Source organism: Panthera onca, chromosome E2 (genome assembly GCF_046562875.1).
Source record: "Panthera onca isolate mPanOnc1 chromosome E2, mPanOnc1 haplotype 2, whole genome shotgun sequence".
Lineage (NCBI taxonomy): Eukaryota > Metazoa > Chordata > Mammalia > Carnivora > Felidae > Panthera > Panthera onca.
The window spans coordinates 2,688,352-2,713,898 of NC_138353.1; the positions used below are offsets into that span (position 1 = coordinate 2,688,352).

General features: G+C 39.4%; 2 pseudogenes; both read right to left on the reverse strand.

Moving 5' to 3' along the window:
• Positions 1-2,745: 2,745 nt before the first annotated feature.
• Positions 2,746-7,750, reverse strand: LOC132689981 (mitochondrial glutathione transporter SLC25A39 pseudogene; annotated as a pseudogene).
• Positions 7,751-7,928: 178 nt separating this feature from the next.
• LOC132676094 (vomeronasal type-1 receptor 4-like) overlaps positions 7,929-25,547 on the reverse strand; it is a 108,141-nt pseudogene continuing 90,522 nt past the window's right edge.

Genomic DNA, 25,547 nt, shown 5'->3' on the forward strand with positions numbered 1-25,547 from the left:
TCTGCCCCCTCCCCTGCTTGCGCACTCTCTCTCTCTCTCTCAAAAATAAACATTAAAAAAAGAAATAGACATTATAAGGACCTTTGCAGGTTCTGTCTACCCAGCCCCAACTGCATGCCCTTTCCACCCTCAATAGTTGCCAAATGAAGTAATTTTGGTATCAATTTTTCCCCTCAACCTTCTTTTTATTTTTCCCTCTGGTAGATGCTCCCCTAAGAGATATGTTTAGTTTTCCCTGATTTTGAATTAGGGAGCATTTGTCCTTCTATGACTTGTTTCTTTCACTTACCATTACGTTCTTAAAATTTACCAACACTAAATTTGTTTTAGCTGTGGTTTATTTATTTTTTTACTGCCTTAAAGTATCTATGTGTATGAATATGTCACAGCTTATCCATTCTGTCGGTGATAGTTTTTGTTTCTCAATTGTTGCTAAGATGAATAACGCTGTGCTGAACATCCTTGAACATATCCCCTGGTCCACATGTGTCAGAATGTAGAATTATTGAAGAGTGAAATTGCCAGGTTAATGTAAGATGCCCAGACCACTCCTGCCTATGCCTATTTCCAAGTGTTTTAACCAAGTTACATTACCATCCGACATAGATGAATGTCCCCATGGCTGCACATCTCTGCTCACTCCTGATGATGTCAAACTTTAAAAATACTTGCTAAATATTGGGTGTTTCGTTGTTGCTTCCCTTTGCCTTTGCATGATTACTAATAAAGGTCAGAAGTTTTCTCATGTCCAGGGGACATTTCTTGCCTTTTGTGTTGTGTGTGTGTGTGTGTGTGTGGGTGTGTGTGTGTGTGTGAGAGAGAGAGAGAGAGAGAGAGAGAGAGAGAGAGAGAGAGAGAGAGAAATGCTTTTTTGTCACTTTGTTTCTACTTTCTTTGGTTATTTCCTGCTTTTGTTTGCACGCAGAAGTGCCTATGTTTTCTGATAATGGTGCTTGGCCAGTAACATAGCATAATCTCCCAGTTTGTGGTTTGTACTTTTCTTTCTTTCTCATAGGATGATTTGCTGAACAGTTTTTACTTTTAATGAAATATCCAGGTTTATTTTATGAGTCTTGTTTAAGAATAAATCATTCCATTTCCCCAAAATAAACATCCCCTAACCCAAATCAAATGGGTATCTTATATTGTCTTTGAAGATGATAGTTTGGCTTTTCACACAGAAGTATTCATCCACACGAATCCCATTCATCTAGGATAGGGAGAAGGGATCTTTTTTTTTTTTTTCCAATTAACATCAAAAAAGGTACTAGCTCCATTTATTTTATTTTATTTTATTTTTTAAATTTTTTTGCCTTTAATTTTTTTTTAATTTTAATTTTAATTTTTTAAAATTTACATCCAAATTGGTTACCATATACTGAAACAATGATTTCAGGAGTAGATTCCTTAATGCCCCTTACCCATTTAGCCCATCCCCCCTCCCACAACCCCTCCAGCAGCCCTCAGTTTGTTCTCCATATTTATGAGTCTCTTCTGTTTCCCCCCCCCCATTTTTATATTATTTTTGTTTCCCTTCCCTTATGTTCATCTGTTTTGTCTTGTAAAGTACCCATACGAGTGAAGTCATATGATATTTGTGTTTCTCTGACTAATTTCGCTTAGCATAATACCCTCCAGTTCCATCCATGTAGTTGCAAATGGCAAGATTTCATTCTTTTTGATTGCCGCGTGATACTCCATTGTATATATAAACCACATCTTCTTTATCCATTCATCCATTGATGGACATTTGGGCTCTTTCCATACTTTGGCTATTGTTGATAGTGCTGCTATAAATATGGGGGTGCTTGTGTCCCTTCAAAACAGCACACCTGTATCCTGTGGATAAATGCCTAGTAGTGCAATTGCTGGGTCTAGGGTAGTTCTATTTTTAATTTTTTGAGGAACTTCCATGCTATTTTCCAGAGTGGCTGCACCAGCTTGCATTGCCACCAACAATGCAAAAGATATCCTCTCTCTCCACATCCTTGCAAACATCTGTTGTTGTGTGAGGTGTTAATGTTAGCCATTCTGACAGGCGTAAGGTGGTATCTCATTGTGGTTTTGATTTGTGTTTCCCTGATGATGAGTGATGTTGAGCATTTTTTCATGTGTCAGTTGGCCATCTGGATGTCCATTTAATGAATAGTTTGCCTTTCCTGCTGCACAGCAATCTGTTAAGAAGCAACTTTTTATATTGATTGCCTTTGCTTCTGGGATCTTTTGTTCTATTGATTCATTTGTCCATCCATGTCCCAATAAGTCTTAATTACTATAAGCTTTTTTTCCTTTTTTTGTTTTGTTTTTGTTTGTGGAAGTTCATCATCTTAGACTCAAGGAATAGACTCAAGTGATGGGTACAGACTACACCAGGCCCAGAGTTTTGTGGCTCCAGATGGGGGGTGGCAGGGGTGGGGATATGGGCAGACCCAGCTACAGCAAACACACAGGAAACTTGTGAGAGAGGAGGGGGAAGTTAGCAGATTTGGTCTTGAACTTAGTGGGAGTGGGGGCGGAAATGTGATTATCTTTGGGGCTTGGGAATGAGGAACAGAAGGAAGAAAGCTGTTTTAGCGGGGCCAGAGCAGGCCTAGAGGGACAGCTCCCTACCCCAGGAGCTCATAGTTGAGAAGGAAGGGAAATGAGGCCCCTCCCCTCAGTGCTGAGGACAAGGCCCTTGGCTCAGTCTTCTTCTGCCCCACTCTCAACCATGGAAGAGATGTGGTTCTTGTCCTCTGGCTCCTTTTAAGAGTCCAGAGGCTGTTCTCTGTTGAGCCTCTGGAAGAAGCTTTTGCTAACCTGATAAGTGCTGATCATTATGGCACAGGAGGGGGTGGCCTTGATGACCGCTGGAACAGAGCCTGCAAAGAGTCCCGTGGTGCCTGGTTCAGCCAGGATCTTCCACAGCAGACGTCACTCACAGCCACGACTGCTCCCAGTGTGAGGTGGCATGGAGTCAGGATGGCCACCACTATCCCTTAGAGGCTGCCAGCCACAAAACTGATGATTCCCACAGATGTCTGGTGTTTTGGCCAGAGCCCACTCATCCATCTGCTCACCAGCTGTAGTTGAACCAGGACAGGGTTGAGAAGGGCACATCCTAAAGGGTAGCAGGACCCTGGCCTCAGTGAGTGCCAGCCAACCTGAGCCATGGCAGCTGGGCACAGGCACCAAGCTCCCGGTGTGACACAGGCTGAGCCTACAGCTTGGTCTGCACCAGCTACAAGTGGGCTAGTGTGCCAGCCACCATGGGTGCAAAGAAGTCAGGAGTCAGGGCTTGACCACAAAGGAAGGCCTTCAGTTGGTCACAGGCAGTGAAGGAGATGGCAGTGGCTAACACGGGTGGCTGGGAGGCCAGTCCACAGGGTCCTCTTCTGTCCTACAGTCTTCACAGAGGTATCCACGATGCCAGTGAGGCAAGCACAGTCCTGAAACAAGGTGGCATGGAGTACACCATTTGGGTACAAGTACAGGGGCTCCAGAACACCACTGCAGATAGGAGGCACCTCCCTGTGGACCAGAGAGAGGAGAGCAATTTGGCATAGCAGAGGCTCCAGAGTCTGGAGGGAGGCCTCAGCTATCTGGCCACTGAGGGACACAGCCTGCAAGTGTGCCTTCCCCACATCCAGGGGTGTCATGCAGAGGGAGGTGGCCACAGTCCCAGTGCCTGAGGCACCATTTGATGGAGGGAGCTGATGCCACCTTGTAGCTTCAGTTCTGGCTGGAGGCCAGTTCACGGTCTGTGCATCAATTACTAGAGCTTTTAAGTGAAATCTTTGTAAGGTCCACCCAATTCAATCAACATCCCCTCTCCCACACTCTGTTGTGCTCTGGGAGTAGCATGGTTTACACTAACTCCCTCTGTCTCCATACACTTCAGAATGGCTGCACAAAAATTTCTGTTGGGATTAGCAATTTACTGAATATAGAGGTGGATATGGAGAGTATTGACATCCTTATAATGATGATCATTCACATACAAGAACTTAGTGTAATTCTTCATTTGTCACAATTTTTATGTGTCTATCAATAAAATTTCATACTTTATCCATTAAGGCTTATAATATTGTATTAGGTTTATTTCTTGTGATTTTATATTTTTCTTGTCATTGAGTAGGACATCCTTTCTTAATTTTCAATTATAATTCGAGTACAGTGAGTGCTTCCACAATTCTGTACCTTCCTCAGTGATCATCATGAGAAGTGTGCTCTTAATCCCCTTCCCCTATGTCACCCACTCCCCCCACCGACCTCTCACCTGGCAAACACCAGTTTGCGCTCCGTATTTAAGAGTCTGTTTTTGGGTTTGTCTTCTTTCTTCTTTGTTCATTCGTCTCTTAAATTTCGCATGAGTGAAATCATATGGTATTTGTCTTTAACTGACTTGTTTCATTTAGCATTATACCCCCTAATCCATCCATGTTGCTGCAGATAGGAAGATCTCATCCTTTCTATGGCCAAGTAACATTCCTGTGTGTATGTGCATGTGCGTGTGTGTGTGTGTGTGTGTGTACTACATCTTCTTTATCCATTCATCAATGGATGCTTGGATTGCTTCCATATCTTGGCAATAATAATAATAATAATAATACTGCAATAAACATAGGGGTGCACATAATCTTTTCCAATTGGTGTTTTTCTTTTCTTTGGGTAAATATCAAATGGTATTATCATATGGTAATTCTACTTCTAATTTTTTGAGGAATCTCCATGCTGTTTTCCACAGTGCCTGCACCAGCTTGCATTCCCACCAATAGTGCACAAAGATTTCTTTTTCTCCACATCCTCACCAACACTTGTAATTCCTTACCTTTTGAGTCTAGCCCTCCTAACAGGTGTAAGGTGATATCTCATTGTGGTTTTGAGTTGCATTTCCCTGATGATGAGTGATGTTGAACATATTTTCATGTGTTTATTGGCCATCTGTATATCTTCTTCGGGAAAATGTCTATTCATGTCTTCTGTCCATTTTAATCTAGATTCTTTGGGGGTATTTTTGGTGTTGAGTTGTATAAGTTCTTTATATATTTCGGATATTAGCCCCTTATTAGATATATCATTTGCAAGCATCTTCTTCCAGTCAGTAGGTTGTCTTTTTGCTTTGTTGATGGTGTCCTGCGATGTGCAAAAACATTTTATTTTGATGTCATCCCAATGGTTTAATTTTGTTTTTATTTTCCTTGCCTGAGGAGACATATATAGAAAAATATTTCTATGGCTGATGTGAGAAAGAGTACTGTCTATATTTTCTCCTAGGAGTTTTATGGTTTTACATCTCACAGGTCTTGAATCCATTTTGAATTTACTTTTGTGTATGGTGTGAGAAAGTGGTCCAGTTTTGTTCTTTTGAATCTAGCTGTCTAGTTTTCCCAACGCCATTTTTTGAAGAGATTCTTTTCACATTATATATTTTTGCCTCCCTTGTGGAAGATTAATTGATGATATAATCATGAGTTTATTTCTGGGCTCTTTACTCTGTTCTATTGATCAGAATTGATGTGTCTATTTTTGTGCCAGCACCATACTCTTTTAATTTTTATAATTTTGTAGTATATCCTGAAATCTGGGATTGTGACACTTCCTGTTTTGTTTTCTTTCTCAAGATTGCTTTGGTTATTGGGGGTCTTTTGTGTTTCTATCCAAATGTTAGTATTATTTGTTCTAGTTCTGTGAAAAATGCTGTTGGTATTTTGATAAGGATTACATTGAATCTGTAGACTGCTTTGGGTCGTATGGACATTTTCACAATATTTTTCTTCCAATCCATGAACATGGAATGTTTTTCCATTTGTGTCCTCGTTAATTTCTTTCATAAGTGACTGACAGTTTTCAGAGTACAGGTCTTTCACCTCCTTGGTTAAGTTTATTCCTGGGTATTTTATTCTTTTTGATGCAATTGTTAATGGGATTGTTTTCTTGATTTCTCTTTCTGCTACTTCATTAACAGTGTATGCAAATGCAACAGATTTCTGCATATTGATTTTGTATCCTGCAACTTTACTGAATTCATTTACCAGTTCTACTAGTTTTTTTTTTTCGTTGAGTCTTTAGGGTTTTCTACATAGAGTAATATGTCATCTGCAAATAGTGAAAGTTTTACTTCTTCCTTGGATGCCTTTTATTGCGTACGACACCTTTTTTTTCCAGGTTACTTCCAATGTGTCATTTTAAATATTATATACATTTCAAAAACACTTGACGTTCATAAGCCCTAGAAGAATATCAAAGGGACATGTTTATAACATCCAATCTCAGTTGCAAAGACCAACAATAATAGTACCAACATATGAATATTATAGAGTTTACAAATGGTCAAAAAAAAGAATACCTTTTAATGGTAGGCTGCTAACTAAAGTAGTTGGAGGATTATTAACTCAAGATAACAGTTTTCTATCTGATGAAAAAGCCATACTAGTTGTTAGAAGATAGTTCTTCAGATAGACAAATACAATCTTGGATCCTATCAAGATAGCTAAGAGCTGAAATGGAATTCAATAAAGCCAAGTTTTTTTTGTTCAGTGATATCCAATGTTTTTAAAAATGTAAATGTAAGTTAGTAAACATACAATTAGTATTGGTTTCAGGAGTAGAACCTAGTCATTCATCACTTACATATGATACCCAGCACTCATTCCAACAAGTGTCCTCTTTAATGCCAATCACCTGTTTAACCCATCCCCCCCCCACACCTCCCCTCCAGCAACCCTCAGTCCATTCTCTGTATTTAAGAATCTTTTATGGTTTGCCTCCCTCTGTCTTTTTATCTTCTTTTTCCTACCCTTCCCCTATGTTCATCTGTTGTGTTTCTTAAATTTCACATATACGTGAAATCATATGATATTTATCTTTCTCTGACTGACTTATGGTATCCTTTTAAATTTCAAATTCTAACTAGATTTATTTATGGAAATGCACATGAATTTTTATATTCATAAAAGTGCCATTTAAAAGCTTAGTAACATTTTTTTTTCCAGCCTTATCGAGATATAATTGACATAGGACAATGTGTAAGTTGAAGGGCTTAGGATGTTGATCCGATACACTAATATATTGCAGAATGATTGCCACCATAGGACCAACTCACACCGCCACCACATCTCATAATTACCTTTTGTGGGTGTTTGTGTGGTGAGAACACTTAAGAGCTACTCTCTTAACAACTGTCAAGTATACAATATTAATTCAAACAGTTTTTCCATAGATTTGTGGGGAGGGAGTTTGTACAGATATACCAAATTATTTCATATAATCTCAAATTTGCCTCCTCTTTCCAAGTCCCTTTTCTTGTCCCACTGAATCAACTGCTGTTTCAGTACTACATTGAAATAAGATTGGGGACAGAGGGTATGTTTGTCTCATATCATAAAAGGTATTCTGTCATCATTTTTCCATTATGAGGTTTTGGCTAATTTTTTTTTTTATGTTCTTTTGGAATGGGTTAAGGAAATTCCTTTCTTTCCTAATTTACAAAGATACATCTAAGAGCACAAATAGACATGGAATCTTCTAGATTTACCTTTTTTTTTCATCTGTTAAGGTGATCATATTTGTTTCCTTCTGTAATCTGTGAAATACGAAGAATTACATTTACTAGTCATACCCAGAGCACACCCTCTGCTGATGAAAGCAGGGTGCCTGCAGGTGGGAGCAAGTCCTCAGTCAGTGTCAGAGATGTCAGGTGATTCCAGCTGTGCAGCAAATCTGGCGACCTCAGGGTTTGGGATCTAGGCAGGGCCTCTATGAATCCCATCACCTGTTAAATTTACCCATGATTGTACTGCTCCACAATCTCTTATACTGGAAAGACCCCTTGCCAGACCTTGATGCAGAATGCATGGAATATTCACCTTATGTGGATCATGGAACAGACGGTTATCTGAAGTTAAGATTATAAGTGGAGAAGTTCTTTTTCTTTGGCACTGCCCCAGTCAATTGTTTTTGGGGTTCTTTGCCAGATTCCCCAAGAGCTCCAACATCACAAGCTGGGTCTGTACTGTCTTGTTATCAGCAGACCTGAGAAGAAAGGTCTACGTGGAGAAAAACAGTTGAGGCACAAAAGCCCAGGTGAAGCAGTGTTTCCCTTCCATTGTGAACCTGGTTATCCAGAACCTACCTCAGTCAATAAAAAGGGGAGGAATTAACCCGCCCACCCATCTCTGGGTGGGTGTTGACCTTCTCTTCCCACTTCCCTGGCTTGCTTGCTTTAGGAACTGGCCCAGGAGATTGGTGTCAGGGTTGGTGAGTTACCATTCTTGCCAATTTGTTCATTTTGATTTTTAAAATCCTGTTATTTATGTTGTTACTGAAATTTTCCAATTCTCTCAGGTTTTTTTTCCACGCTGTTTTTTTTTTAGCCAGAAACTCATGCTTGTGGCCTTACCATGGACACCATCCTTCTATTTAGTGACTGCAATGTTAGAAAGAGGATATTTTAAGGGTGAGCTATAGCTTCTCTACTCTGAGGGATCCTCAACTGTGTTCTAAGGCGCTGGCTCTCAATTTTGGCTGCGTGTGGAAGTTATTTGGGGGAATTGTAAGAAAAGATGGATTCCTGGGTCTAACTTTCAAAGCTTCTTGTTTAACAGGTCTGGATATTTCTGGGCATTGGGAGTGTTAAAAAAAAAAAAAAAAGAAGAAGAAGAAGAAGAGAAAAGAAAAGCAGACATAGAAAAATTAAAACCACCAAATTAGTAAAATAGATTCAGAAAGAGCTTATTGTGCATTTAAGAGTGGTTTTCGAACTGGGAGCTTTCAAATTCAAAACTCATGAAGCTCAGGTGAATGACGTTACAGTGTATAAAGCGAAAATGAGGAGTTAGTTAACCTTTACAATGGTTGGTTATTCTGGAGAGGATCTCCAGATGGCAGGGAATGGTTTCAAAGTGATTATCTTACACGTTTTTAGGTAGATGGCTTAAGTTTCTTAAAAAAAAAAAGAAACTCTTGAATGTTTAAACTGATGTATGATTAACCTACAATGTTAAATTAGTTTCAGGTGTACGACATAGTGATTCAACAACTCTATAACTCTGTGCTCTCCATAAGTGCTCACCATCGACGTTAAGTTTCTTCTATGGTTATCAGAGGTGTTTACAAGAAACAACTTCAGTTTCACTTATGTTCATGAAATAAGGTAGATTTAGTTTTGCTGATGTGGTTTAAGTGCTTTCTTCTGCCCAGGGAATTTTCTTCTTAAAAAGATTTTTATTTTAAAACTTTTTACTCAAATTCCAGTTGATTAACATATAGCGTGATAAGTTTCAGGTGTACAATACAGTGATTTGACACTTGCCTCAGACACTCAGTGCTCATCATGGCAAGTGGTCTCCTTAGTCTCCATCAGCTATTTAACACATGCCCGCACCCTCTGGTACCCATCAGTTTGTTCTCTATAGTTAAGTATCTGTTACTTGGCTTGCCTCTCTCTCTTTTCCTTGGCTCCTTTGTTTTGTTAAATTCCACATATGAGTGAAATTGTATGGTATTTGACTTTCTCTGACTTATTTCACTTAGCATTATACTCTCGAGTTCCATTCATGTCCTTGCAAATGGAAAGACTTTTTTTCTGGCTGAGTAATATTCTATTATATATATCCATCATCTATAAACATCACATCTTCTTTATCCAGTAATTGGTTGATAGACACTTGGGTTCTTTCCATAATTTGGCTATTGCTGATAATGCTTCTATAAACATCAAGGTACATGTATCCCTTTGAATTAGTATTTTTGTATTCTTTGGGTAAGTACCTGGTAGTGCAATTGCTGGATCATTGGGTATTGTTTTTAATTTCTTGAGGAATCTCCAAACTGTTCTCCACAGTGGCTGCACCAGGTTGCATTCCCACCAACCATGCAAGAGGGTTCCCCTTTCTCTGCATCCTTGCCAACACCTGTCTTTTCTTGTGTTGTAGAATTTGCCCCAGGGAATTTTCAAGTTTGGTCTCCATTTTCTATTTAACATTAACAGGTTTTTTGTTGTTGTTGTTGTTTTGTTTTATGAACTCAAGTGATTCTTCTGGGCAACAATTCTTGAGAAGGTCTGGTCTAAGGTGCTCAGTATGTAACTGTCGGGTCCTCAGTTATTCAGCCACATGATTCAATCAGGATACTTCAATCCTTCTGCATTCATTTTCCTTGTTGAAACCTTGTGTGGGCATTGGACCCCATCTCAACTGTTAAAAAGAATCTAAACCCCAAGGAGGAAGTTCAATGACAGAGGATGGTGTAAAATAGAAGTCAAAGGAGGGATTCAGGGGGAAGAGTGGATTTCATGGGATTTAACTTTCTTCACTGCATAATAAACTTCTATTCGTTGAAAAGCTCTTAGAACCAAGATTTAAAACCAGAAACAGTTATCCATGCTATACAAACATAACCAATGTTAAGCAAATTTACTTCCTTCTAGTGATGTTTGTCTAAGAAAGGAGACAGACTTTATAAACACTAGTCTCTTACACAACTTTGATTTTCCTAAAACTGGAAGTAGGAGAACTTGTTAAGTATTCTTAGAAAGTCTGAATTTGAGTTTATAGTGCACAACAACCTAGTGTATAGATACACTAGGTATATTTAATCATGCTCTGTTGTCAATCTTCAGTTTCTGATTTTATACAATCCATTGGACAACTTAAAGAATTCTGTATTACATAAGATTGACACCTAGTGGTTCTACTTGATAGGCTCCTAGAAGAGGAACTGAGTCCAAGATAGTTAAATTGAGGAAAAGCTTTTAATACTGTCTGCTTTCCTAAAGGGATATCACTGTTTGACACCAACAATCTATATGCCCATCTGACCACACTGCAATGCTTCTTTTCAGATTACTTGAATAAACGTCTTTTTCTGAACCATAAGGTACACTGCTCTGAATAGTTTAGCTATATCTTGCATATAACTATTTTTAATTTCTTATCTCTATTTCCAACTTCTATATATAATTGGCAGTGTTTTCCCACTGATTAACAGAGCTCCTGAAGTAAGGCTAATTTGGCTTACTTTGTTTGTTGGGTATTCTCTATTAGCTTATTGCTTCTATGTATACATTTTCCCCCTCAGAATACATGCCTGTGGGTTTTTTAAACTTTTATGCCTGTTTTTTTAAATGCCAATCTTATTTTTTCTTTAATGTGCACATCTTTATTATATTTGCCATCCACGAGCCTGGTGCTCACTCTGTCTTGGAACATTCTATGACAATACTGAATGAGGGACTCTTTACACTCAAAATCATAGGAAAACCTCAACAATAATTAAAATCTACAAAATAGAAGAACAATAACATTCGTTGTTTTCTATTAAATTAATGTTGGGGCGCCTGGGTGGCTCAGTCGGTTGGGTGTCCGACTTCAGCTCAGGTAATGATCTCACAGTCCGTGAGTTCGAGCCCCGCGTCGGGCTCTGTGCTGACAGCTCAGAGCCTGGAGCCATCTTCAGATTCTGTGTCTCCTTCTCTCTCTGCCCCTCCCCTGCTCATGCTCTGTCTCAAAAATAAATGAAAACATTTTAAATTTTTTAAAAATAAATTAATAAAATGGTTAAAACATACTCATTGCTGGAGATGGTGTACTAAAACTGGTACACATGTGCATCTCTTTTTTTATACATTAAATGTAACTTATTGTCAAATTGGTTTCCATACAACACCCAGTGCTTATCCCAACATATGGAACTGGAGGGTATTATGCTAAGTGAAATAAGTCAGGCATAGAAAGACGGGTACCTATTTCTTACCTTTGTAAGTTCATTTATTTTGAGAGTGAGTGTGTGTAGGTGGGCAGGCAAGTGGCAGAGAGAGAATCTTTTTTTTTTTCACCTTTTAATTTATTTTTGAGAGACTGAACACAAGTGAAGGAAGGGCATAAAGAGAGGAAGACACAGAAGCCAAAGCAGGCTCCAGGCTGTCAGCACAGAGGCTGACGCAGGGCTCTAACTCATGAGCTGTGAGATCATGACCTGAGCTGAAGTTGGACACTTAACTGACTGAGCCACTAAGGTGCCCCAAGGGAAAGAGAGCATCTTAAGCACCCTCCACACTCAGCACGGAGCCAGTCACAGGACTTGATCCCATGAACCATGAGATCATCATCTGAACCAAAATCAAGAGTCTGATGTTGAACTGAATCACCAAGGTGCCTCCCAATCCTATTTCTTAAAAATGCAGCTAATTTGTTTACCTGGAGTTGGTGGTGGTGGTGGCTCCTATTTTCTCCTGAATGTTAGACAGCCTTATCAGCATCATTAAAACGCATGCACCTTCATTTCAATATGAATTCATGATGGCATTGCAGATGGACACATGTCTACACCATGTACACAAAAACATTGGTGTTTTTATGGGCTATTAAGGACGATAGTCATAAAAGAAACACCATGTTACAGAAACTGATGTCTGCCTTCCCCCAGAAAGTGTTAGGACTGATACTCCACATTTATCTCAACTCAAAAGTTTACCAAGTCTGTTGTTAAGATCATTGTTCCAGAAAGAGTTCAGACCTATGATTAACAGATTATAAAACTGCAGCTCATATCAGACCACAGGAATCTTCTATGTCAACTTTGAATGAATAGATGGTTCTGTGTAGTTTTTTAATGTTTATTTTTGAGAGAGCTTAAGCAGGGGAGGGGCAGAGAGAGAGAGAGAGAGAGAGAGAGAGAAAGGAAGAGAGAATCCCAAGCAGGTTCCCCGCTGTCAGTGCAGAGCCTGATGTGGGGCTCAATGTCACTAACTCTAAGATCATAACCTGAAGTGAAATCAAGAGTTGGATGCTTAATAAAGTGAGCCACCCAGGTGCCCCGATGGTGCTGTGTAGTGTGAGTCCCTGATCCCATATTTATGTTCTAGATCCTATATTCCTTGATCCTAAGATCCTAAGTCTGACCCTCCCTGAGACACAAGATGGTAGAGTTGGGTCCTAATGACTTTGACCTACTGTGGTATCAAGATAAACTCAATAAAAAGGAATCTCTAGGGGCGCCTGGGTGGCTCAGTCGGTTAAGCGTCCGACTTCGGCTCAGGTCACGATCTCAAGGTCTGTGAGTTCGAGCCCCTCATCGGGCTCTGTGCTGACAGCTCAGAGCCTGGAGCCTGCTTCGGATTCTGTGTGTGTCTCTCTCTGCTCCTCCCCCGTTCATGCTCTGTCTCTCTCTGTCTCAAAAATAAACATTAAAAAAAAAAAAAGGAATCTGTAGACACTGAGTGGAGATTGGACTGCCACAGACCCCAAGGCTTGATCTATGGTAAATCAAACAATATCTGGTTAACATGTTGACCACCTCTTATGAGGCATAGCACATCTGAAATAACAGAATCTTTCAAAAGCTCCATCACAAAGATCTGTGTGAGAAGACCGACATTAGATGAAACTGTGAGTAGTGGGTAAGGATGGGGGAAGTTTTTAGGAAGCCTGATTTTTCTAAGTGACTTCTCTATCCCCAAAGATCCAGTTTTCAGATCTGGAAGCTATAAGACCGGTGATGGATTGGATGTGGGTCTGGTCTTCTGACTTTGATTCTTCAATCCTCCTCCATTGTCCTCCATCCTACTAAGTCTTATGAAAGTAGCCACCCAAGGGGATTATACCCACCCAAATAAAGTGTTTAAACTAGACTAGATTATAAGCATGAAGCTTTATTATAAGATCTGGCCAGGGGCGCCTGGGTGGCGCAGTCGGTTAAGCGTCCGACTTCAGCCAGGTCACGATCTCGCGGTCCGTGAGTTCGAGCCCCGCGTCAGGCTCTGGGCTGATGGCTCGGAGCCTGGAGCCTGTTTCCGATTCTGTGTCTCCCTCTCTCTCTGCCCCTCCCCCCTTCATGCTCTGTCTCTCTCTGTCCCAAAAATAAATAAAAAACGTTGAAAAAAAAAAATTATTAAGATCTGGCCAAAGCAATCTGTAGACCAATGTAGATATTATGGGAAATTAACATACTAGGTATTCTGCTAGGCATATGTTCATTGACCCAGCTGATAACACACATCTCTGAAATGGATGTAATTATTGATACCGATTGAAAGAAACAGAATATAAAGGGACACCTGGGGGTGCCTGTGTGACTGAGTTTGTTAAACATCCGACTTCAGGTCATGATCTCACAGCTCATGAGTTAGAACCCCGCCTCAAGCTCTGTGCTGATAGCTCAGAGCCTGGATACTGCTTTGGATTCTGTCTCCCCCCTCTCTCTGCCCCTCCTTCTCTCACACTCTGTCTCTATCTCAAAAGTAAACATTAAAAAGAAAAGAAAGAAACAAGAGAAATTACCAAGACCATGAATCTTGTCCCAAGTCCCTTAGGTAGGGTGAAGACTACACACCACGATCTTTTCCATAGCTTTTCCTTCCCTTGTATATTCTTCATTTGTCTGGAGAGATTCCCATATTTACAGGGACCAGTGAACCAGGTAATACAGATGTGCAAAGTAGTTGCCAATTCGAGATAAAAATGTGTGTTCAGGTAGCTAGGATTCCTCAGCTCTTGTTACCTTCCAGATTTAACAAGTAGTCTCATGAAAGAGATTTCAGATCATCTTCGGTCTTAGCCCGAAATAAATTATTGGCCATCCTCTACTAAACTGATTTTTTAAAAATTAAAGTACGGTTGATACACAAGATTACTTTCAGGTGTTCAACATAGTGATTTGGTAATTCTATATGTTATACAATGCTCACCATGGTAAGTGTAGTTACCATCTGTCACCATACAAAATTATTACAGTATTATTGACTATATTCTTGTAATTTTCATCCCCATAATTTATTTTTATAATTGGACATTCATACCTTGTAATTCCCTTCACCCATCTCCCCACTCCACCTCCCCTCTGGCAGCCAACAGTTTGTTCTCTGTATTTAGGAGTCTCCTTTTTTTTTTTTTTTTTTTTTTAAATTCAAGTTAGCTAACATACAGCATAGTCTTAGCTTCAGGACTAGAACCCAGTGATTCATCTCTTACATATGACACTCAGTGTTCATCTTGAAAAGTGCCCTCCTTAATGCCCAACATCGATTTCACCCATCCCCCCACCCACCTCCCTTCAAGCAACCCTCAGTTTGTTCTCTGTATTTAAGAGTCTCTTATGGTTTGCCTCAATCTGTTTTTATCTTCTTTTTCCCTCCCTTCCCCTATGTTCATCTATTTTGTTTCTTAAATTCCACATTTGCGTGAAATCCTATGATACTTGTCTTTCCCTGACTTATTTCGCTTAGCATAAAACACTCTAGTTCCATCCACATTATTGCAAATGGCAAGCTTTCATTCTTTTTGGTCGCCAAGTAATACTCCATTTGTGTGTGTGTGTGTGTGTGTGTGTGTGTACACACGCACACACAAACACTATGTCTTCTTGATCCATTCAACAGTCCATGGACATTTGGGCTCTTTCCTTAATTTGGCTATTGTTGATAGTGCTGCTATAAACATTGGGGTGCCTGTGTCCCTTCGAATCCTTTAAGTAAATACCTAGTAGTGCAAATGCTGGGTCGTAGGGTAGTTCTACTTTTAATTTTTTGAGGAACCTCCATACTGTTTTGCAGAATGACTGCACCAGTTTGCATTCCCATCAGCAGTGCAAAAGGGTTTGCCCTTCTCCATATCCTTGCCAACATCTGTTTCCTGGGTTGTTCATTTTAGCCATTCTGACAGGTGTGCGGTGGTATCTCATTGTGGTTTTGATTAGTATTTCCCTGATGAGTGAAGTTGAGCATCTTTTCACGTGTCTGTTAGCCATATGGATGTCTTCTTTGGAAAAATGTCTATTCATGTCTTGTGCCTATTTTTTCACTGGACTATTTTGTTTGGGGGGTGTTGAGTTTGATAAGTTGGTAGATTTCAGATACTAACCCTTTATCTGATATGTCATTAGCAAATATCTTCTCCCATTCTGTTGGTTGCCTTCAGTTTTGTTGATTATTTCATCCGCTGTGCAAAAGAATTTTTATTTGAGAGCAAGAAAGCACACAAGTGGGGGAAAGAGGCAGAGAGAGACAGAATATTTGGGGGAGGGTGTCCGTGTATGTATTATTTATTTTTCTTTATTTAGATTTTATTTAGTTAACATACAGTGCAATCTTGGTTTCAGGAGTAGAACTCAGTGATTCATCACCTACAAACAACACCCACTGCTTATCCCAACATGTGCCCACCTTAGTACCCATCACCCATCTAGCCCATCTTCCACCCACCTTCCTCCATCAACCCTCAGTTTGTACTCTATCCTTTAGAGTCTCTTGTGGTACATTTCCCTCTCTCCTCCCCCCCATCCCACTTCCCATATGTTCATCTGTTTTGTTTCTTAAATTCTACATATTAGTGAAATTATATGGTGTTTGTCTTTCTTTGATTAACTTACTTCACTTAGCATAGTACATTCTAGCTCCAACCACATTGTTGCAAATGGAGATATTTTATTCTTTTTGATGACAGAGTAACATTTCATTGTGTATGTGTATGCCACATCTTCTTTATCCTTCATCAATTGATGGACATTTTTCAAAGTTTGGCTATTGTTGATAATGCTGCTATAAACATTGGTGTGCATGGACCCCTTCAAATCTGTATTTTTGTATCCTTTGGGTAAATACCTACCTAATAGTGTAATTGCTGGATAATAAGGTAGTCCTATTTTCAGTTTTTAAAGGAACCTCCATACTGTTCTCCAGAGGGGCCACACCAGATTTCATTTCCGCCAACAGCGCAAGAGGATTCCCCTTTCTCTGCATCCTCGCCAACACCTTTTTTTCCCCCTTGCGTTGTTAATTTTAGCCATTCTGACAGATATGTGGTAGTATCTCCTTGTGGTTTTTATTTGTATTTTCCTGATGACAAGTGATGTTGAGCATCTTTTCATGTGTCTGTTGGCCATCTGGATGTCTTCTTTAGGAAAGTGTCTATCATGTATTCTGCCCAGTTCTTAACTGAGTTATTTATTTTTTGGCTGTTGGGTTTGGGAAGTTCTTTATAGATTTTGGATACTAACCCTTTATCCGATATGTTGCTTGCAAATATCTTCTCCCATTCAGGAGGCTGCCTTTTAGTCTTATTGATTGTTTCTTTTGCTGTGCAAAAGCTTTTTACCTTGATGAGGTCCCAATGGTTCATACTTGATTTTGTTTCTCTTGCTTTCAGCAACGTGTCTAATAAGAAGTGGCTGCGGCCAAGGTCAAAGAGGTTGCCCCCTGTGTTCTCCTCTAGAATTTTGATGGTTTCCTGTATCACATTTAGATCTTCCATTCATTTGAATTTATTTTTGTGCATTGTGTTAAAAAGTGTTCCAGGTTCATTCTTCTGTGTTTAGTTGTCCAGGTTCCCAACATCATTTGTTGAAGATACTGTCTTTTTTTTCCATTGGTTATTCTTCCCTGCTTTCTTGAAGAAGAGTTTACCATATAGTTGTGGGTCCATTTATGGGCTTTCTATTATGTTTCATTGATCTGTGTGTGTGTGTGTGTGTGTGTATGTATGTGTGTGTGTGTGTGTGTACACCATACTGTCTTGGTGACTACAGCTTTGCAATATAGCTTGAAATCTGGAATCATGATGCATCCAGTTTTGTTTTTCTTTTTCAGGATTGCTGTGGCTGTTTGGGTTCTTTTGTGGTTCCATGCGAATTTTAGGACTGTTTCTTCCAGCTTTGTGAAAAATGCTGGTAGTATTTTGATAGAGATTGCATTTAATGTGTAGATTGCTTTGGGTAGTATCGACATTTTAACAATGTTTGTTCTTCCAATCTATGAGCATGGAATGTTTTTCCATTTCTTCGTGTCTTCAATTTCTTTCATGAGTCTTCTATAGTTTTCAGAATACAGATATTTTACCTATTAGGTTTATTCCTTAGGTATCTTATTGTTTTTGGTGCACTTGGAAATAGGATCAAGTCCTTGATTTCTTTTTCTGCTGCTTCATCATTGGAATATTGAAATGTCACAGGTTTCTGCTGATTTTTTATATCCTGTGACTTTACTGAATTCATGTATTCTAGAAATTTTTTGGTCGAGTCTCTGGGGTTTTGTACTAGAGTATCATGTCATCTGCAAATAGTGAAAGTTTGATTTCTTTGTTGCTGATTTGGATGCCTTTTATTTCTTATCTGATTGCTGAGCCTAATATTTACTATGTTAAATAGTAATGGTGATAGTGGGCATCTTTGTCTTGTTTCTGATCATAGGGGAAAGGCTCTCAGTTTTTCCCCATTGAGAATAGTAGTCATGGGTCTTTTGTATGTGGCCTTTACAATGTTAAGGTACATTCCATCTATCTCTAGTTTGTTGAGGGTTTTTATCAAGAATGAATGCTGTGTTTTGTCACATACTTTTCCTGCATATATTGACAGGATCCTATGGTTATTGTCCTTTCTTTTATTAATGTACTGTACAATACTGATTGATTTGCAAATACTGAACCAGCCCTGCAGCCCAGGAATAAATCCCACATGGTGAATAATTCTTTTAAAATACTGTTGAATTCTATTTGCCAGTGTTTTACTGAGAATTTTTGCATCCATGTTCATCAGGGATATTGACCTGTAATTCTCCTTTTTAGTGGGGTCTTTGGTTTTGGAATAAAGGTCATGGTTTGTAGAATGAGCTTGGAAGCTTTTGTTCCATTTCTATTTGGAGGGAACAGTTTGAGAAGTACAGATATTAACTCTTCTTTAAATGTCTGGTAGCATTTCCATTGGAAGCCATCTGGCCCAGGACTCTTGGTTTTTTGAGAGATTTTTGAATACTTATTGAATTTTTTTGCTGTTACGGGTCTGATAAAATTTTCTATTTCTTCCTGTTTTAGTTTTGGTAGTTTGTGAGTTTCTAGGAAGTTCATTTCTTTGGGATTTCCCAGTTTGCTGGCATATAATTTTTCATAGTATTATTTGTGTTTCTGGGGTGTTGGTTGTGATCTCTCCTTTTTCATTCATGATTTTATCTATTTGGGTCCTCTCTCTTTTTTATAAGTCTGGCTTAGGGGGTTATCAATGTTGTTAATTCTTTCAAAGAACAAGCTCTTAATTTCATCGATCTGTTCTACTGGTTTTTTGTTTCTATATCATTTATTTCTGCTCTAATCTTTTATTTTCCTTCTGCTGGCTTTGGGATTTATTTGCTGTTCCTCTTCTAGCTCTTCTAGGTGTAAGGTTAGCTTACATATTTGGGAGCTTTCTTGCTTCTTGAGATAAGCCTGAATTGCAATGTGCTTTCCTCTTAGGACTGCCTTTGCTGCATCCCAAAGGGTTGGGGCTGTCAGGTTTTTGTGTTCATTTGCTTCCACGTATTTTTTAAATTTCTTCTTTAATTTCCTGGTTAACACCTTCATTCTTTAGTAGGATGTTCTTTAACCTCCATGTATTTGAGGGCTTTTCAAATTTTTTTTCTTGTGGTAGATTTCAGGTATCATAGTGTTGTGACCTAACAATACGCATAGTATGATCTCCATCTTTTTGTACGTGTTTAGGGTTGATTTGTCACCTATTGCAGACTATGAGTCTTGAGTTCCCTCTCCTCCAACAAGATAGTGGATTCAGAATTGAATATGAGAAAGGCTAATATCTGCGAGGAGACCAGAGCCCCAAACAGGGGTTTCCTCTCCGCATCTAGTGAGCTCTCAAGATCTTACACACGTAGTGAATGTGAAGATAATAATCATTAACTTGCATGTGTAAGAAGCAAAGGGTTTGGGGGGCAAGTGGTGTTTGTGATCAAAGTATATTGGCGCCAGATGGAAAGTAATTTCCTCCAAGTGATATAACAAGTTACTCATGGCCCCATTATAATATCTTACTAGTTAACCCTGGGTGTTTTCGCTCTGTGGTGGGAGCTTTCTGCCCTAAGCTTTCTTAGCCCTTTTATGTAAGTGTAAGGAATTCTTGAACCTATTTCCCCACAGTGACCCAATATACGACCTATTCTGGAGAATGTTCCATGTGCACTTGAGAAGAATGTGTATTCTGCTTTAGAATGAAATGGTCTGAATATATCTGTAAAATCTATCTGGTCCCATGTGTCATTCAAAGTCATAGTTTCCTTGTTGATTGTCTGCTTAGATGCTCTGCCCATTGTTTTAAGTGGGGTGTTGAAGTCCCCTACTATTATTATATTATTATTAATGAGTTTCTTTGTCATTAACCTCTATATTTGGCTTTCAAGTTGGGGGCATAAATATTTACAATTGTTAGCTCTTCTTCATGGATAGACCCCTTACTTATGATATAATGCCCTTCTTCATTTCTTGTTACAGTCTTTGTTTTAAAACCTAGTTTGTCGATATAAGTATGCCTTTCCCAACTTTCTTTTGACATCCATTACCATGATAGGTGGTTCTCAGTCCCCTCACTTTCAATCTGCAGGTGTCTTCAGGTTTAAAATGAGTCTCTTTTTGGGAGCATGTAGATGGATGTTGTTTTTTATCCATTCTGATACCCTCTGTCTCTTGACTGGAGCATTTAGTCCATATACATTCAAAGTGATTGTTTTTGTTACAAAAAGAAAAATACAAACAAAAAACCAACAACAACAGTAACGAAGGGAGCTAGGCTTGGTATAGCAACTTCATTCTCCACTTGGTGGCACTGTTTAGTTCACTGGGGCCAATCAAGCTGGTGGGTGCAGAAAGAAAATGGCTTTCACCTATTCGCTTCTCTCCACAGGGGGAAATATGCACCATCCCTCCTCAGCAAGCCCTCACAAACAAGCAGTGAGCGTGACTGTGTCCCTGGTTTCTGTTAGATCCCCACCTCCAACCTGTCTGCGTCTGAGCTGTCTGCCTGCCAAACAGAATAGTGCTCTATGCTTTAACTCGGGCAGAGCTGTGTTTCAAACCCTACACTTGAGAGACCCCCCTCATTGTAGACACACACTGATTTTCTGGAGGAGGGTATCCCTGCCTTGTGGCTGGTGACAGCTTGTTGAAGAAGACAGCCAGGCGACCACACAGCAGACCAGAGTTTATGGTAAATTGCAACACATGTGGTACTTTGTCCTGGGAGAGGACATATTACCTCCACCAAATATACTTCAAGCAGGGGTATCAATTCTCCCTATGTGACTCAGGTTATCCACTTCTGGGCTCAGCTCTGCTCTCCCACCAGGTCAAAACTGGAAAAATGACAGATCTCCGAATCTTTAGAGTCCATCCTCCGCTGTTTATAGAAAAGTGGCAGTATTATAACCCTCTCCTTTTTCCCTGTCAAAGGTTTTGGGGAATAGTTTTCTTGTGCAGTTCTCTGCCTGTGTTTTTGCTCTTTTTTTCCCCTCACTTTTTCTCTCTCTTCTCTCCCCTTTGTCTGTCTCCGTCTCTCTCTCTTCCCCCTCCCTTCTATCCCTTTCTCCCTCCCTCCACCCACTGGTCAGGGCACCAACAGCTCTTTTCTCCCAAAAACTCTACCCAGTTCCTACCTTCCATGGGTTGTTTTTCTGGTTTGCAGACATGGAGCCTTGTTCTCCAAGACTTGAATTGATCTCTTGGGTGTTCAGAATGATTTGATATTTATCTAGCTGTTCTGAGGGAGGAGGCAAGCTTAGGGTTGCCCTACTCCTCCACCATCTTACCACCAACCACAAGAAAGAGAGAATCTTAATCAGGCTCCATGCTCTACTCAGAGCCCAATGCCAGACTTGATCCCATAACCCTAGGATCATGACCTGAGCCAAAATCAAGAGTTGAACACTCAAGTTACCAAGCCATCCAGCTATCCCAAAGCTTTTTTTTTTACACATATACAATGGAATATTACTTAGCCAAGAAAAGAATAAAATCTTGCCATTTGCAATGATGTTGATAGAGCTAGAAAGTATTGTATGAACTAAAATAAGTCAGAGAAAGACAGATACTATATGATATCATTCATGTGGAATTTAAGAAACAAAACAAATGAACACAAGGTGGGGAAAGAGGCAAACCAAGAAACAGACTCTTTTTTTTTTTTGTTTGTTTGTTTGTTTGTTTGTTTTTTCATTTCTTTTTTTTTTATTTTTTTTTTATTTTTTTATTTTTTTTATTTTTTAATATATGAAATTTACTGTCAGATTGGTTTCCATACAACACCCAGACTCTTAACTATAGAAAACAAAATGAGGGGTTGATGGAGGGAGGTGGGTGGGAGATGGGCTAAATGGTAATTGGCACTACCCATTGTTGGGATGAGCCCTGGGTTACATGTAAGTAATGAATCCCTAAATCCTACACCTGAAACTAACTGTATGTTAACTAACTGGAATTTATTTTTTTTTTTTTTCAAATTTTTTTTTAATTTTTTTATTTTTTAATATATGAAATTTACTGTCAAATTGGTTTCCATACAACACCCAGTGCTCATCCCAAAAGGTGCCCTCCTCAATACCCATCACCCACCTTGCCCTCCCTCCCACCCCCCATCAACCCTCAGTTTGTTCTCAGTTTTTAACAGTCTCTAATGCTTTGGCTCTCTCCCACTCTAACCTCTTTTTTTTTTTTTTTTTTTTTTCTTTTCCTTCCCCTCCCCCATGGGTTTCTGTTATGTTTCTCAGGATCCACATAAGAGTGAAACCATATGGTATCTGTCTTTCTCTGTATGGCTTATTTCACTTAGCATCACACTCTCCAGTTCCATCCACGTTGCTACAAAGGGCCATATTTCATTCTTTCTCATTGCCACGTAGTACTCCATTGTGTATATAAACCACAATTTCTTTATCCATTCATCAGTTGATGGACATTTAGGCTCTTTCCATAATTTGGCTATTGTTGAGAGTGCCGCTATAAACATTGGGGTACAGGTGCCCCTATGCATCAGTACTCCTGTATCCCTTGGATAAATTCCTAGCAGTGCTATTGCTGGGTCATAGGGTAGGTCTATTTTTAATTTTCTGAGGAACCTCCACACTGCTTTCCAGAGCGGCTGCACCAATTTGCATTCCCACCAACAGTGCAAGAGGGTTCCTGTTTCTCCACATCCTCTCCAGCATCTATAGTCTCCTGATTTCTTCATTTTGGCCACTCTGACTGGCGTGAGGTGGTATCTGAGTGTGGTTTTGATTTGTATTTCCCTGATAAGGAGCGACGTTGAACATCTTTTCATGTGCCTGTTGGCCATCCGGATGTCTTCTTTAGAGAAGTGTCTATTCATGTTTTCTGCCCATTTCTTCACTGGGTTATTTGTTTTTCGGGTGTGGAGTTTGATGAGCTCTTTATAGATTTTGGATACTAGCCCTTTGTCCGATGTGTCATTTGCAAATATCTTTTCCCATTCCGTTGGTCGCCTTTTAGTTTTGTTGGTTGTTTCCTTTGCTGTGCAGAAGCTTTTTATCTTCATAAGGTCCCAGTAATTCACTTTTGCTTTTAATTCCCTTGCCTTTGGGGATGTGCCGAGTAAGAGATTGCTACGGCTGAGGTCAGAGAGGTCTTTTCCTGCTTTCTCCTCTAAGGTTTTGATGGTTTCCTGTCTCACATTCAGGTCCTTTATCCATTTTGAGTTTATTTTTGTGAATGGTGTGAGAAAGTGGTCTAGTTTCAACCTTCTGCATGTTGCTGTCCAGTTCTCCCAGCACCATTTGTTAAAGAGACTGTCTTTTTTCCATTGGATGTTCTTTCCTGCTTTGTCAAAGATGAGTTGGCCATACGTTTGTGGGTCTAGTTCTGGGGTTTCTATTCCATTGGTCTATGTGTCTGTTTTTATGCCAATACCATGCTGTCTTGATGATGACAGCTTTGTAGTAGAGGCTAAAGTCTGGGATTGTGATGCCTCCTGCTTTGGTCTTCTTCTTCAAAATTACTTTGGCTATTCGGGGCCTTTTGTGGTTCCATATGAATTTTAGGATTGCTTGTTCTAGTTTTGAGAAGAATGCTGGTGCAATTTTGATAGGGATTGCATTGAATGTGTAGATAGCTTTGGGTAGTATTGACATTTTGACAATATTTATTCTTCCAATCCATGAGCAGGGAATGTCTTTCCATTTCTTTATATCTTCTTCAATTACCTGCATAAGCTTTCTATAGTTTTCAGCATACAGATCTTTTACATCTTTGGTTAGATTTATTCCTAGGTATTTTATGCTTCTTGGTGCAATTGTGAATGGGATCAGTTTCTTCATTTGTCTTTCTGTTGCTTCATTGTTAGTGTATAAGAATGCAACTGATTTCTGCACATTGATTTTGTATCCTGCAACTTTGCTGAATTCATGTATCAGTTCTAGCAGACTTTTGGTGGAGTCTATCGGATTTTCCATGTATAATATCATGTCATCTGCAAAAAGTGAAAGCTTGACTTCATCTTTGCCAATTTTGATGCCTTTGATTTCCTTTTGTTGTCTGATTGCTGATGCTAGAACTTCCATCACTATATTAAACAGCAGCGGTGACAGTGGGCATCCCTGTCGTGTTCCTGATCTCAGGGAAAAAGCTCTCAGTTTTTCCCCGTTGAGGATGATGTTAGCTGTGGGCTTTTCATAAATGGCCTTTATGATCTTTAAGTATGTTCCTTCTATCCCGACTTTCTCAAGGGTTTTTATTAAGAAAGGGTGCTGGATTTTGTCAAAGGCCTTTTCTGCATCGATTGACAGGATCATATGGTTCTTCTCTTTTTTTTTGTTAATGTGATGTATCACGTTGATCGATTTGCGAATGTTGAACCAGCCCTGCATCCCAGGAATGAATCCCACTTGATCATGGTGAATAATTCTTTTTATATGCTGTTGAATTCGATTTGCTAGTATCTTATTAAGAATTTTTGCATCCATATTCATCAGGGATATTGGCCTGTAGTTCTCTTTTTTTACTGGGTCTCTGTCTGGTTTAGGAATCAAAGTAATACTGGCTTCATAGAATGAGTCTGGAAGTTTTCCTTCCCTTTCTATTTCTTGGAATAGCTTGAGAAGGATAGGTATTATCTCTGCTTTAAACGTCTGGTAGAACTCCCCTGGGAAGCCATCTGGTCCTGGACTCTTATTTGTTGGGAGATTTTTGATAACCGATTCAATTTCTTCGCTGGTTATGGGTCTGTTCAAGCTTTCTATTTCCTCCTGATTGAGTTTTGGAAGAGTGTGGGTGTTTAGAAATTTGTCCATTTCTTCCAGGTTGTCCAATTTGCTGGCATATAATTTTTCATAGTATTCCCTGATAATTGTTTGTATCTCTGAGGGATTGGTTGTAATCATTCCATTTTCATTCATGATTTTATCTATTTGGGTCATCTCCCTTTTCTTTTTGAGAAGCCTGGCTAGAGGTTTGTCAATTTTGTTTATTTTTTCAAAAAACCAACTCTTGGTTTCGTTGATCTGCTCTACAGTTTTTTTAGATTCTATATTGTTTATTTCTGCTCTGATCTTTATTATTTCTCTTCTTCTGCTGGGTTTAGGCTGCCTTTGCTGTTCTGCTTCTATTTCCTTTAGGTGTGCTGTTAGATTTTGTATTTGGGATTTTTCTTGTTTCTTGAGATAGGCCTGGATTGCAATGTATTTTCCTCTCAGGACTGCCTTCGCTGCATCCCAGAGCGTTTGGATTGTTGTATTTTCATTTTCGTTTGTTTCCATATATGTTTTAATTTCTTCTCTAATTGCCTGGTTGACCCACTCATTCGTTAGTAGGGTG